The sequence below is a fragment of the Erythrolamprus reginae genome, chromosome 11 (genome assembly GCF_031021105.1).
Source record: "Erythrolamprus reginae isolate rEryReg1 chromosome 11, rEryReg1.hap1, whole genome shotgun sequence".
Lineage (NCBI taxonomy): Eukaryota > Metazoa > Chordata > Lepidosauria > Squamata > Dipsadidae > Erythrolamprus > Erythrolamprus reginae.
The window spans coordinates 1,152,905-1,166,660 of record NC_091960.1 but is presented as its reverse complement, the minus strand read 5'-3'; the positions used below and the strand labels follow the sequence as shown (position 1 = coordinate 1,166,660).

At 48.5% G+C, this 13,756-nt stretch overlaps 1 pseudogene; it reads left to right on the top strand.

Moving 5' to 3' along the window:
- The first annotated feature begins 1,651 nt into the window (after positions 1–1,651).
- On the top strand, positions 1,652–13,752 carry LOC139174029 (synaptosomal-associated protein 25-like; annotated as a pseudogene).
- The last annotated feature ends 4 nt before the right edge of the window (positions 13,753–13,756 follow it).

The window sequence follows — 13,756 nt, the reverse complement described above, 5'->3', positions numbered from 1 at the left end:
GGCAGAGTCGCTAGAAAAAATGTGTAGAGGCCCAAAGTCACAACTTGGAAGAATTTTAAGTGTTTGTGCAAATCTGTTCAATAAATTACTTTTTTAAAAAAAATTGCATTACTTTTGGAACACACCCTCTATATGTTGTGAGTAGCTAGCAATGCTCTCAAACACCCACCCATCCAATCGGAGGTGGGCTGCTAAGGGGGAAGGGGGATGTGGGCTTGCCCCCGGGGCTCTGAGTGTTAGCAGAGTCCAGCGCAATCCTGCCACTGCACCTGGGCCACAGGCGCCCCTGCATGTTGGTACTGTAGCAGGATTGTGCTGGACTCCGCTAGCACTCAGAGCCACAGAGGGGGCGAGCACACGTCACCGTTCCATCTCTGCATCCAATCGATGTTAAATTAATTCCACCGGCACCCAACAACATACGCCTCCCACTTTTCCTGAAATTAATTTATTCCTCGTTTGTACTGCTTTCGCAAACACAAGAGAACACAGCAAGTGATAAATATTCATCTGGAGAATAACCCTGTTTTCTCTTTGAGGACAAACAAAGCAGGTTTTGCCCAGAGATTTTAAGGGTGGGCTGCAGAGAGGGATCTACCCTGGGATTTTGAACCAAAGGTAACTTGACTCGCTTTCTGGAGTCGTCTTTTAACATGGGGATCCCATGTTGGCCCTAGTTCTGGGTTGTTGGTTTTTTTTTTTTAATGGATGAATACTGAAGAAAAGTGGAAAGATCACAGAACTGTTGGTCTGGAGTAGGAAAAAGGTTACTATCGGTCTAGAACTGTCCTGACAATCAGACCAATTAACCAGTGGAACAGCTGGCCTCCAGAAACTGTGCCTGCAACATCACTGGAGGTTTTTAAGAAGAGACTGGACAGGAATTTGTCAGGAATGGTCTAAGGCAGGGATGTCAAAGGTTGCTAAGGTTGGACACCTCTGGATCTCCTGGATCCTCTTCCTTCTTTCTCCTCTTCCTCTTCCTTCTTCTCTTCTCTTCCTCCTCCTCCTCTACTATGTCTTCTTTTTCTCCTCCTTCTCCTTCCTTCTTCTTTTGTTCCTCAGGGGGAACCAGAACCGTCTTTGGCGTTTGCCAAAGTGGAAGTTATCAAGCCGCGGTGCCCAATTACTCAAAGATACTGCCGTTGCCTTGGTTACCAAGACATCTGCTGGGTAATCAAGAGGTTCAGTTGCCCCGGGTTACAAAAATGTCCAAATTGCCAGGTTGCTGTGCCAAAAAAGCCCAGGACATATATCAAAATCTTGGCCTCAGCATTAAGAAGCCAAGACCACCGGCCAAAAGTTCCTGGGCTTTGCCACCCCTCAACCTGACCCCCTGACCCCCTCCATGCCTCATGCTGGAAGGGAGGGTCCCTGGGGGGCTTAAAAGTTCATTGTGTCAGCCACGGAGTGGCTCAGGTGACGGCACCCAAGTTGCCATCTCCATCCTCCGGGCCTCTCGTCGGGTTGCCCCTGGCAACAGCATCCCCTGGAGGGAGGGAAGGAGAGGGTACCAGCTCCAGGCCTGCCCCACCCTTTCTTTTTTTCCCCCCAACCGGGCAGCCAATGGGGGTATTCCGCCAGCTGCCTTTCAGGGTCCCTGCCCAATGGCCTCCCTCCAGAGGAGGGTGGGAGGCTGCCTTGGTCTTGGATGGGAAGGCGTGGCTCCCTTCTGGATGAAGCTTTGGGCGCACAAGAGGAGAGGGAAGGCAGCGCAGCAGGAAGAGGTACGTGAGGATGGGGGCAACGGGGTGGGCGGGGTAGAGGTGGAGGGGGTGGGCTGCAGAAGTAAATGCAGGGACCCTTAGGGATGTCAATCTTTGCCCCAAACATCCTGGCCAATTCCCCCCAGATGCTGAACTTGATGTAAGGCTGATTCCTGGTTTTTTCCCTGGGGGACAAACTCCAATTATTGGGGGTGGGGGGTGGGGGGGATGCTGCCTGATTCCCACGTCCCTTGCAAGCGGTCTCTCTCTGCGGTGCGTCAGAGGCAGCCCAGCGAGTTCCCCGACTTCTCCGGCAACCTGTTGTTTACTCCTCGCAGCAGGAACCCCGTTGGCGAAGGGCTCTGGGGCTGGAAAAGTGAATTTGCCAAGGGGGGGGGGGGAAATAAACTGGCCAGGAAAAGAGTCACAACCAGGGGGGGCCTGGGAAGATGGAGAGTTTTTTCCGCCAGTGTTTGTGAGCTGTGTGGCAGCCCAGCACGGCCGCTTTCGGGAACCGGGGAAGTGCGTGGACCTCGTTCTCTCTGTGTGTATGTGTGCAGGTTGTTTGGAGAAGCAGCGACTGTGGAGACACAACGCTGCCGTCTTCAACCTGGCGCCCTCACGATGCCTGGCGTTACTCCTTCCTCCCCAGCCTTGCAGAGACCCCCCAAAAATCGAATCGAATCGGATAGAATAGAATTCTTTATTGGCCAAGTGTGATGGACACACAAGGGATTTGTCTTTGGTGCAGATGCTCTCAGTGAACATAAAAGAAAAAGAGACATTTGTCAAGAATCACAAGGTGCAACACTTAATGATGGTCATAAGGGTCAAATAAGCAACGGAGAATCAATATTAATAAAAATCTTAGGATACAAGCAACAAGTGACAGTCCTACAGTCCCAAGTGGGAGGAAAAGGACGGTAGGAAGGATGAGAAAAAAACTAGTAGAGATTTTCTAAGGTTTTTTTTTAAGAGCCCAGAGTTGTTTTTCCATTTACTGTACTGTACTTGCAAGGTGTAACTTGGCCAATTTGGTTTTTCTCAAGAGGATCCAGTTTGGAGGTGGAATGGAGATGGACGCCCCCCTTTTTGAAGGGTCTTTCTGGCCACAACTGCTTTGTCTAGGTTTCCCGAGATGTGAGAGTTGGGGGTGACACACAACATCTGGCCTATCCAGCCCAACAGCTGGATAAGTTGGTTCAAGAGGACTCACCCTTTTCTCCTGGGGTGTAGGATTTCTACTGAAGGGATTCAACCCCTGTGCCACCCTTGAAATCCATTTCAACTCCCTGGCTTGTCTTTCAACTTTCGGCTTTAAGCTTTGTGTGCAATTCTCCCTTTTCTCTTGCTGGACTTGGAGATTCCAGTTGCAGGGTTTGGTTTGAGAGGTCGGCCGGTGGTGTTATCGGCCTGCTCGCTTGCCAAAACACAGCGCTCCCTTTCTTAGGCTTCCTTGATTCCAAGAGGCTTCAACTGGTCTTTGCAAAGAGGCCTCTGAGACAGATGGCGTCGGTAACGAAGTTAGCACGTTCTCCTTATACTTTTGGGCCCTTCTCGACTCATGGCAGGCATTTTCACGAGTTGGGGTATAATTAGACAGGGAACGCGCTCTGCTCAAATGCATCTCTCCAATTCAAAGGAAAAAAGAGAGAGAGAGAGAGGGGAAAAAAGAACACCCCCCCCCTCAAAAAACCCCCCAGCTCTGCATCACTCAAAAAGGATGGAATAGAATAAGCTGGAAGGCCCTAAGGCAGTTTGCCCCATGTGGGGTGAGCCACGTTATAGGGATGGTTGGGTTCTGCCATAATCCTGGTTCTGCAGGCTGAAGACGTCCAGACAAGTTTGTGGAGACAAAAGGAGATTATTAAACAATGGAAGAATGAACCCAAACTGCCCAGAGTCACTTTGTAGAGTAGGTTGAGTGGCATATAGATTTAATACACGATAGACGATGGAGAGATAGATAATAGATATAAAGATAGAGCTGATACATAGATATTATATATTGGATAGATGGATAGATAGATAGATAGATAGATAGATAGATAGATAGATAGATAGATAGATGGATGGATGGATGGATGGGTGGGTGGGTGGGTGGGTGGGTGGGTGGGTGGGTGGGTGGGTGGGTGGGTGGAGGGATGGATGGATGGATGGATGGACGGACAGACCCAGATAATAGATGATAAATAGATGGAGATAGATGATACACACTAGATATAGCAATAAATGATAGATATAGACAGGGAGATAGATAATAGATGATAGACAGAGAGAGAAAGAGATAAGACAACAGATAACATAGATGATGGAGCGATAGAGACAGAAAGATAATAGATGGAGAGATAATAGATATAGATAGCAGTAGATAGATAGCAATAGATAGTGATGATAGATAGATGATGACTGATAGATTAGATAGATAATAGATAGGTTACAGATAGATAGATAGATAGATAGATAGATAGATAGATAGATAGACAGACAGAGATAGATACAGTACAGAGACAGTGAGATAGCACACGAGAAAGAGGCAGAGAAACAAATAAATATTGACAGACAGACAGAGACCGACAAAGATAGGAGAAAGAGAAGAGGGAGAGAGACAGAGAGAGGCAAGAGAGGTGATTGATTGATTGATTGATTGATAGACAGATAGTGTGCTAAGATGCTTGGCAACCATATTGGTGTCGTAGTGCAGAGGTTGGACCAATCTGGGCAGGTCCAAGGTTCAATTCTACCCCCAGCTATGAAAACTCATTGAGTGATTTTACGCAGATCCTTTTCTCTCTCAGTTCAGTCTACCTGACAGGGCTGTTGTGGGTTATGTGATGAAACAGCTTTGGGCGAGACCTTTGGGGAGCCGTGACCACCCCGCGTGGGCTCCTGAACTGAACCAAGAGAGGAAGGGTCCTCAAAGGACTCTCCTCTCCTCCTCCTCCCCCCTACAGCCCCCTTTCCATTTTGCAGCAAGCCCAAACATTCCTGGGCCTGAGTCACTCTCAGCAGCTCAATTAAACGGACGTCCTGGGTGCACGTGAAACAGCCGTTGCCTTTTGGCTGAAAAATAATGGCCAAAACACGCAGCCAGTCCCCATCGAGTCTGAGAAGGACAGCTGAGCCTCTGAAAACAGTCTTTGATGGCACCAATTTAATCCACGCACACCTGGGAGGGGGAAAAACCCTTTCAAAACCTTGCATCAGCTCCACTGAAGACAGCGGCAGGTGGGATCAGGGCTTTTGATCAGCCCATTGGCTTTTGGGTTTCTTCCTGGGGGGCTCAAAGCGAGGGGGGGCACTGGGGCTGCTGCTCCCTCCCCACTTTGTATGCTGGCAGCTTTAAAAGGCCATTCTCTCTCCCCCCCCCCACCCCAATATTTGCAATTTTCTTGCAAATTAAAATTTCTCCTTAATTCCTTCTCTGCAGATGTTCCCCTGGTTAATTGTTCTGATTGTCAGGAAATTCCCCCCTAGTTCTAAGTTGCTTCTCTCCTTGTTTAGTTTCCACCCATCGCTTCTTGTTCTGCCCTCAGGGGCTTTGGAGAATTTTAATGGAGAAAAAATTAAATTTGCAAGGACTCTGAGCAACCGAGAGGGAAATTTTGAGGGGGGCAAAGTTGTTGGCAAGGGACCAGCTGACATTTGGATGGCCAGACCCCCACATTTGCTGTTTCTTGGCAGGCAGGCCGGCCCTTGAGATATGACCACAATGAAGAACGGTTGCAGGAACAGGGCATGGCTAGTTTAATGACAAGAAGGACCAGGGGAGACATGATAGCAGCCTTCCGATATCTCAGGGGTTGCCACAAAGAAGGAGGAGTCCGGCTATTCTCCAAAGTCCCTGAGTGTAGAATGAGAAGCAATGGGTGGAAACTAAACAAGGAGAGAAGCAACTTAGAACTAAGGAGACATTTCCCGACAGTGAGAACAATTAACCAGTGGAACAGCTTGCCTCCAGAAATTGTTAATAGTCCAATACTGGGAGCTTGTAAGAAGAGATTAAATAACCATCTGTCTGAAGTAGTGTAGGGTCTCCGGCCTAAGCAGGGGGTTGGACTAGATGACCTCCAAGGTCCCTTCCAGCTCTATTATTCTATGTCCTCCATGGGCTCAGTTTGAGCAGACTTAGAGGTCAAGCTATTCTCCAAAGCCCCTGAGGGTAGAACAAGGAGCAATAGGTGGAAACTAAACAAGGAGAGAAACAACTAAGAACTAAGGAGGAATTTCTTGATAGTTAGAACAATTAATCTGTGGAACAGCCTGCCACCAGAAGTTGTGAATGCTCCAACACTGGAAGTTTTTAAGAAGATGTTGGATAGCCATCTGTCTGAAGTAGTGTAGGGTTTCTTGCCAAAGCAGGGGGTTGGACTAGAAGACCTCCAAGGCCCCTTCGTTGTGGTTGCTGTTGTTGTTAGTCTATGGAGACTCTTTGGGCTGGAAAAGCACTAGGAAGTGATAAGTCTAAATGCTATTGCTACTATCCTTCCTTCCTTCCTTCCCTTCCTTCCCTCTCTCCCTTCCTCCCCCCCTCCCTCCCTTCCTTCCTTCCCTCCCTCCTTTCTTTTCCTTCCCTCCCGGTTAGAATGCAGTATTGCAATCTAATTCTGCCAATTGCCAGCAGTTCAAATCTCATCCCCGGCTGGAGGTCAACTCAGCCTTCTGTCTTTAAATGAGGACCCAGATGGTTGGGGGCAAGAGGCTGAGTCTGTAAACCGCTTAGAGGGGGCTGTGAAAGCATCATGAAGCGGCATATAAGTCTAAATGCCGTTGCTTGTGCTATTGCAAGCCCATCTGAGCCAACCTTGGTTGCAAGAGGCGGAAGGACTGTCAAACGGGGGGGGGGGCGTTTTTGGCACACCCACAAGATTGCTTCTGGAAGGGAGCAGATGGGAGAGAGCCCCCCTCAGCCCCCCCCCTGTCTCCTCCCCTCCACCCCCGGAGCAAAGCCTTTGTCTTCCCCGGGAATGCCGCCAGAAGCTCCCCAAGTCCCCAGCTATAAATAAGCTTTGAAAAATAAGTTTTGAAAACAAGGGGCGTTTTTTCCTTTGGCAACGCGGCGCCCACCTCGCTTTGTTCCCTGGAGGACCCTCCTTTCCTCCCCCCCAAAAAGTCCTCCCCCTCCTCCGCCTCTTCCTCTCCTCACTCGGCATAAGATGCGCAGACAAAAGGCAGCACCTGTCCTGCCAAGGAGGCCCAGGGATGCTCTGGGGGGGGGATGGGATGGGGGGGGGAAGAAGGCAGAAGAAGGAGGGGGAGACCTGAGCTTGGGGGGAAACTGGGTGGGGGGAGGCAGCGGGGGCTGGAGGGGGGCTCTTCCTGCCTCCCAATCTGCCATAGCTGCACTTTTTATTTATTTATATTTATGTATTTATTTGTCATACAAATATAGTATTTTATTGTAGTATGTTTAACATAATATAAGTATAAAGTAGAGATAGAAAAGATAAAAAAAGGCATTAGGATGCAGGCCCCTTACAGACCCCTTAGAAAAGGGGAGGGGTCGATTGTAGATAATGGAAGGTTGAAGATTTTGGGATGGGGGGAAGAAGCAACAGAGTCCGGTAGTGAATTCCAAGCGTTGACCCCTCTATTGCTGAAATCGTATTTTCTCTAGTCCGGTTTGGAGCGATTTAGTTTGTATCTATTGTGTGCTCTTGTGTTGTTGTTTTTAAAGGTGAAGTAGTTGCTCCCCCCCCCCACGCAGTCATTTCCACGCTTGGGAGATGTACGTAAAAGTGTCCATGAAAGAAAAAGAGACATTGGTCAAGAATCAGGAGGTGCAACACTTAATGATTGTCATAGGGGTCAAATAAGCAACCAGGAAACAATATGAATAAATATCTTGAGGATACAAGCAACAAGTGACAGTCACTTCTCCCCTTGGTCCCCCCCCACCCCCCATTTCTTTTGCAGGAGACGCTGCCCCTCCCCGTCCCAGGACCCCCTCACCCCCTGCGCTCTCCTGGGGGATCCCAGCATGGCAGCCCACCCGGTGGCCGGAGGCGAGTCCGAAGACCTGGAGCAACGGATCCATCACATCAACAATGAGGTTGGGCTTCTGCCCAGATGGACAAACCCCTGCAGGCCCCTCCCTCCCTCTTTCTCCCTCCCTCCCTCCTTCTTTCCTTTCTTCCTTTCCTCCTTCCTTCCTTCCTTCTTCCTCCCTATCCCCCTCCCTCCCTCCTTTCTTCTTTTTCCCTTCCCTCCTTCCTTCTTCCTCCCTACCTCCTTCTTTCCTTCCTTTCTTCTTTCCTTCCTCCCTTCCTTCTTCTTCCCTCCCTCCTTCTTTTCTTCCTTCTTCCTTCCTTCCTTCTTCCTCCCTCCCTCCTTCTTTCCTTCCTTCTTTCCTTCCTTCCCTCCTCCCTCCCTCCCTCCTTCCTTCCTTTGTGAATTTATTTTCTTTTTGCAAACAAAAGCCACGGAGCAAAACTTCCAACTTCTTGCAGGACCATTTAGTGTCCTGCATCATTTAATGACCATTCGTAGTTGAAACGGGAAAAAATGTCCCATTTTCCACACTCATGATTGTCCACTCCCCCGGTCACATGATCAAAATTTGGACCCTTGTCAACTGACTCATGACAGTCACAGTGTCCGTGGGGCTCACACAATCCCCTCTTGTGACCTCTTGACAAGCCCAACCAATGGGGAGCCAGATTCCCTTAACGACCCTGTGACTAATCTAACAAATGCACGAATTCACTTAATCGCTGGGGCGAGAAAAGTCGTATAAAACCCACTTAGCAACCGTCTTGTTTAGCGACAGGTGTTTGGGGCTCAATTGTGGTTGTAAGTTGGAGACTGGCTGTATATCCCTGTGGGGGGGTTTGTAATTTGGTTCCACCCTGAAATTAAACAACATCGCAGGATCAAATTATTCAGTGTGGATGGGGAAACCACTCGGAGGTTTGTCAGGACTCCTGCAGGTTTAATTAATATTTTGCTCCCTTGAAATAGCAGCTTCCCGAGCCTGCAAATAATTTGTATTCCGCAACACGGGAGCTTGACTAGCAAATAACTGGTTAATGGCTCCTTAGCTGCCCTGGAAGACGCTGGCGTTTCCTTATTTCTCCATTAGCAGAATTAGCTGGGTTGGTTTTTTTTTAATACTATGGAAGCATAAGAAAGAAAATTGTAATTAAAACCATCCAGTTGTGGGCCAATTAAGCAGCAGTTTAATCAACAGTTTACCAGTCAAGTTGCTGCCACTTAGGAACCAATAGCAATTAATGGCAGAGGCTTCTGGCAAAAAAATCTTCTAATTAGAATTTCAGCGGAATTTTCTCTTAACCCTCAGAGAAGGGAAACCACAAGAATCCCAGACTTATTTTACGAAGGGCTGGATAGAAAATTAAAATGAATGACGATTGAATGGCATCTAGAATCTGAACATTATACACTGCTCAAAAAAAATACTTAAACAACACAATAGAATTCCAAGTCAATCAAACTCCTGTGAAATCAAACTGTCCACTTAGGAAGCAGCCCTGATTGACAGTCCATAAGAAAATGTCATAAGTCGAGGAATACCTATATATAGGAATATATAGGAATATCTATATATGTTGAGCTGGAATATCAGAATATCCTTGGAGAGGGGCGGCATACAAATAATAATAATAATAATAATAATAATAATAATAATAATAATAATAATAATAATTTTCCTTGGACATTTTGTTGGTCCTTGAGAGCACCTGGAGAGCTTTAAAGCTGATTATGCATAATATTTTTCACTTCCAATTAATGAGAAAAATATGCAACGGAGGCAGCAGAAGCTGACTCTTTTTATTTAAAAAAATAATAATCCTATTTTTAAAAAAATCTGAAATAGTGGAACGGCTGCAACAGACTTTCCAGGAATTAAAAAAACAATATTTTTTAATATCTTGCTGAAACAGATGATACTGAAGGATAATGATTGTTTCTCTCTCCTTAACATTGCATTCTTCTTTCTTCTTCTTATTTTTTTTTGCAGTCTTTGGAAAGTACCAGGCGAATGTTGCAGCTGGTGGATGAGGTAAGAGAGGAAGTGAGGGAGGAATGGTTTGTTTATGACTCGATCTGTGGAGGGGGGGGAGACTGAGACACCCGTTTCTTGGGATTCTAGCCAAGCCATTGTTATTTCTGATTTTCCAACAGAGCAAAGATGCCGGGATTCGAACTCTGGTTATGCTGGACGACCAAGGGGGTAAATTCTGAGGATTTATCCCCGTGTGAAGATGGCTGGATGATCCCTGCATCTTAAATTGCAGTTTCTTTAACCAAGCACCAAACTTTTCAGGAAAGACTTCATGAACTCAATCTGTAGAGTCTGGAGGACAGAAGGAAAAGGGGGGACAGGATCGAAGCATTTAAATGTGTTAAAGGGTTAAATAAGGTTCAGGAGGGGAGTGTTTTTAATAGGAAAGTGAACACAAGAACAAGGGGACACAATCTGAGGTTAGTTGGGGGAAAGATTAGAAGCAACGTGAGAAAATATTATTTGACTGAAAGAGTTGTAGATGCTTGGAACAAGCGTCCAGCAGACCTGGTTGGTAAATCCACAGTAACTGAATATTAAACATGCCTGGGATAAACATAGATCCATCCTAAGATAAAATACAGGAAATAATATCAGAACAGGCTAGATGGACCAGGAGGTCTTTTTCTGCTGTCAATCTTCTATGTTTCTATGACAGGTGCCATGCAAACAAGAAACGGATGGATCTTTAATTAATTAAATTAATTTTAGCTGTCAGGTTGAGCCTGAGTCATTTAACAAATGTGGTCATTCACTTAAGGACCACAGGGGAAAAAATGGTCCTAAAATTTGCACAATGGTGGCCTCCCTCTTGACGTTTTGGAATCGTCTGCCCCTCCCGTATGGATGCCCTCAGGAGGGCCCTTTGTCCACCTTCCTCCCTCTCCCCCTCAGAGCAGCTGGACCGCATCGAGGACGGCTTGGACCAGATCATCCAAGACATGAAGGAAGCCGAGAAGAACCTCAGCGACATGGCCAAATGCTGCGGCCTTTTCGTCTGCCCCTGCGCCAAGTGAGTGGTGGTGGGGAAAGGATTAAGCCAGGATTCGTGGTTTAAGTAGCCATTGACAGGAAGGGCGTTGTAGCAGAAGATTTTATGGGCTGTTCTTCTGCAGAAGCATCTCCAGGGCAGGGAGGGGAAGTCAGAGACACCAAGAAAGCAGCCCTGGGGCACGTGGGGGCTGCAGTGGCCCTCTAGGCTTCTCTGAGCCTCCTTGGACCCCGGAGACTCGGGGGGGGGGAGAGACTAAGCCAGGATGACTGACAGCCGAAGGGGTTTTTCCTCTTTCTCCCTTTTCCAGGTTAAAGAACATGAAGGCCATGGAGGCTAGCAAGGCGGCCTCGGGCAACGGACAGGACGTGGTGTCCCAGCAGCCCATCATGATGACTGCCGGGACACAGATGATGATGAGTGGGCCCTTCATCCAGAGGTGAGGAAGAGGAGGAGGAGGAAGAGGAAGGAAGGAAGGGAGAAGGAGGAGCAGGGGAAGAAGGAGAAAGAAGGAAGGAGGGGAATGGGAGAAGGAGAAGAAAGAAGGAAGGAGGAAGGAAGGGAGCGAGTGGGAGAGGGAGGAGGAGGAGGACTGAGCTAGAAGGGAAGGGAATTGGGTTGGAGGAGGGAGGGAGGAAGAAAGGAAGGAAGGAAGGAAGGAAAGAGGAAGAAGGGAGGAGGAGGAGAAAGAAGGAAAAAAGAAAGAAGGAGGAAAGTGGAGGAATAGCAGGGGGAGGAGAAGGAGAAGAAAAGGAAGAAGGAAGAGAAGGAAGAGGAGGAGGAGAAAGAAGGAAGGAGAAGGAGGGCTGTGAAGTCTACGATGCTCTCTGGGCTTGGTTGCATTCTTGCAGACGTCTCATGACCCAACTAGGGAACCTCATCAGTGCTAGAATGGAAGGGAGTTTGGGAGGAGGAGAAGGAGAATTTGGGACCCTTGAATATTGTGGTCACTCCTTGCTAACACGCTCGAGCGAGCTTCGCCCCTGTGAATCCTAACTGCAAGCGTCCCAGACTCGGTCCGTTTGCGAGGAGGGGCTGCTCCAAATGAGTCCCTGCGTGTCTCTTCCTGCCCAGGATAGTGAAGGACGACGTGGAGGAGGAGCTGGAGCAGAATTTGACCCAGGTGGACAGCATGCTGAGTAACCTGCGCAGCATGGCCGTGGACATGAGCAATGAAATCGACGTCCAGAGCAAGCAGGTGGAGAACATCAAAGAGAAGGTGGGTTAAGGCGCAATTGATTAGGGTGGTAAATGTTCACAGCCAAATTCATGGCTTGAATAAAGGACACAGGTAAGTCTCTGGTCACCCAGCAACAGTTGAAAAGAAAAAAACCCGCAGTCTAGAATAGATCACGAATTGATTGGGATGTTTGATGGCATGAAGGCCGTGATTAGATTTAAGGGATGTTGCTACCACGATTTCTTGCTTCCACGGCAGAGGGCGGCATTGCCCCTTTATTATTTAAAGAGCAGAAGAGCAACGACATTTAGACTTATATACCACTTCACGGTGCTTTCACAGCCCTCTGTAAGCGGTTTATAGAATCAGCTTCTTGCCCCCAACAATCTGGGCCCTGTTTGACCCACCTCGGAAGGAGGGAAGGCTGAGTCAACCTGGAGCCGGTGGTGAGATTTGAACTGCTGAACTACAGATGGCAGTTAGTTGAAGGAGCCTGCAGTGCTAACCACTGCACCACCCCAGCTCTCTTCCTTCTTTCCTTCCTTCCTTCCTTCCTTCCTTCCTTCCTTCCTTCCTTCCTTCCTTCCTTCCTTCCTTCCTTCCTTCCTTCCTTCCTTCCTTTGGCAGCCCACTATAAACAGTTGACAGAATCAGCCTCTTGCCCCCAGCAATCTGGGTCCTCAATCTGACCACATGGTTAAATTGGCAGCCGTTGAGATAGAATGCAGAATGATGGAGTTGGAAGGGATCCTTGAGGTCTTCTAGTCCAACCCCCTGCTCGCTGTTTCTTCCATTCTCTTCTTCCCCTGCAGGCCATTGCCAACGTGATCAGCATCAGCGAAGCCAACAACCAGACCACCAAGATGCTGAAGAAAGCCTGAGGCCGCTCTGGCCCCTCGCCCCCCCCCCCCCTGCCACCCCTTCCACCAAATGCAACCACAGTTACCAACTTCCGTCTTTCAGCTCCGGAGTGGAGGCCTTCCCATCCAAGTCTCCTGCGCGAATCTCATCCATTTCCTGAACCGACCTATGCATGCTTCCGGGTTGCTAAAGTGATGCCACACGACTGGCAAGGGAGGGGGCCTAACTTGGGCTTTTGGCCCTGGGGGGGGGGTGCGTGCGTGTGTGTTTCCCTTGGCACCAGAACCTGCTGGGCTGTTTCGGTGCCACCCATCCCACCTCCTCTTTAATGGCTAAGCTGGGGGAAATCGCTCTGTTCAAGAGGACAGAAACTTCTCTGAGAAACTGACTAGGCCACTTCCCAGATTCCCTACAGGGGGAAAAGCAAGGAACGGCTATTTTTTCAGCCCAATGGCAAAAATAAACACACACGCTCAAATTTGGCTTAGTGGGGCCACAAATGTTTCCGTAACTGAAGGCTACAGAGTTTGGGGGGACACTTGAGGTCACCCAAACAGGGATAGGGGTGTGTGAATGCCAAAAGAGATAGGGGTGATCTCCTCTGGGGCACCAACCTGATGTTGATGGCTAGAAGTGGGTCCATTTAAAAAAACCACTCAACAGCCCAGCATTTTAACTTAGATTTCGGCTCCACCGCAGCCTTCCTCCAGGGTCTGTCCGAGGCAGGGCAGGAGGAGGACCAAGTGGCCCGCTTGGCTGGGCACCCGACGGGGCAAAGCTGGCACGGCCCAGCGGAGAAGGACCCTGGCCAGCGAGTGCAAGAAGGCAGCCCCCCCTCCCTGTGCCCCCTCCCTGAAAACGTGGCTTGGCTTACGTGTCACTTGTGGATCTCAAAACTGCCTGTTTTCCTTTCCGTGTGTTTTTTTTAAACTATCTGTTTCTGACTTTACGACGTGCGTGATGGGTTTTAAAGTCCAGGCAAAATCATGGTC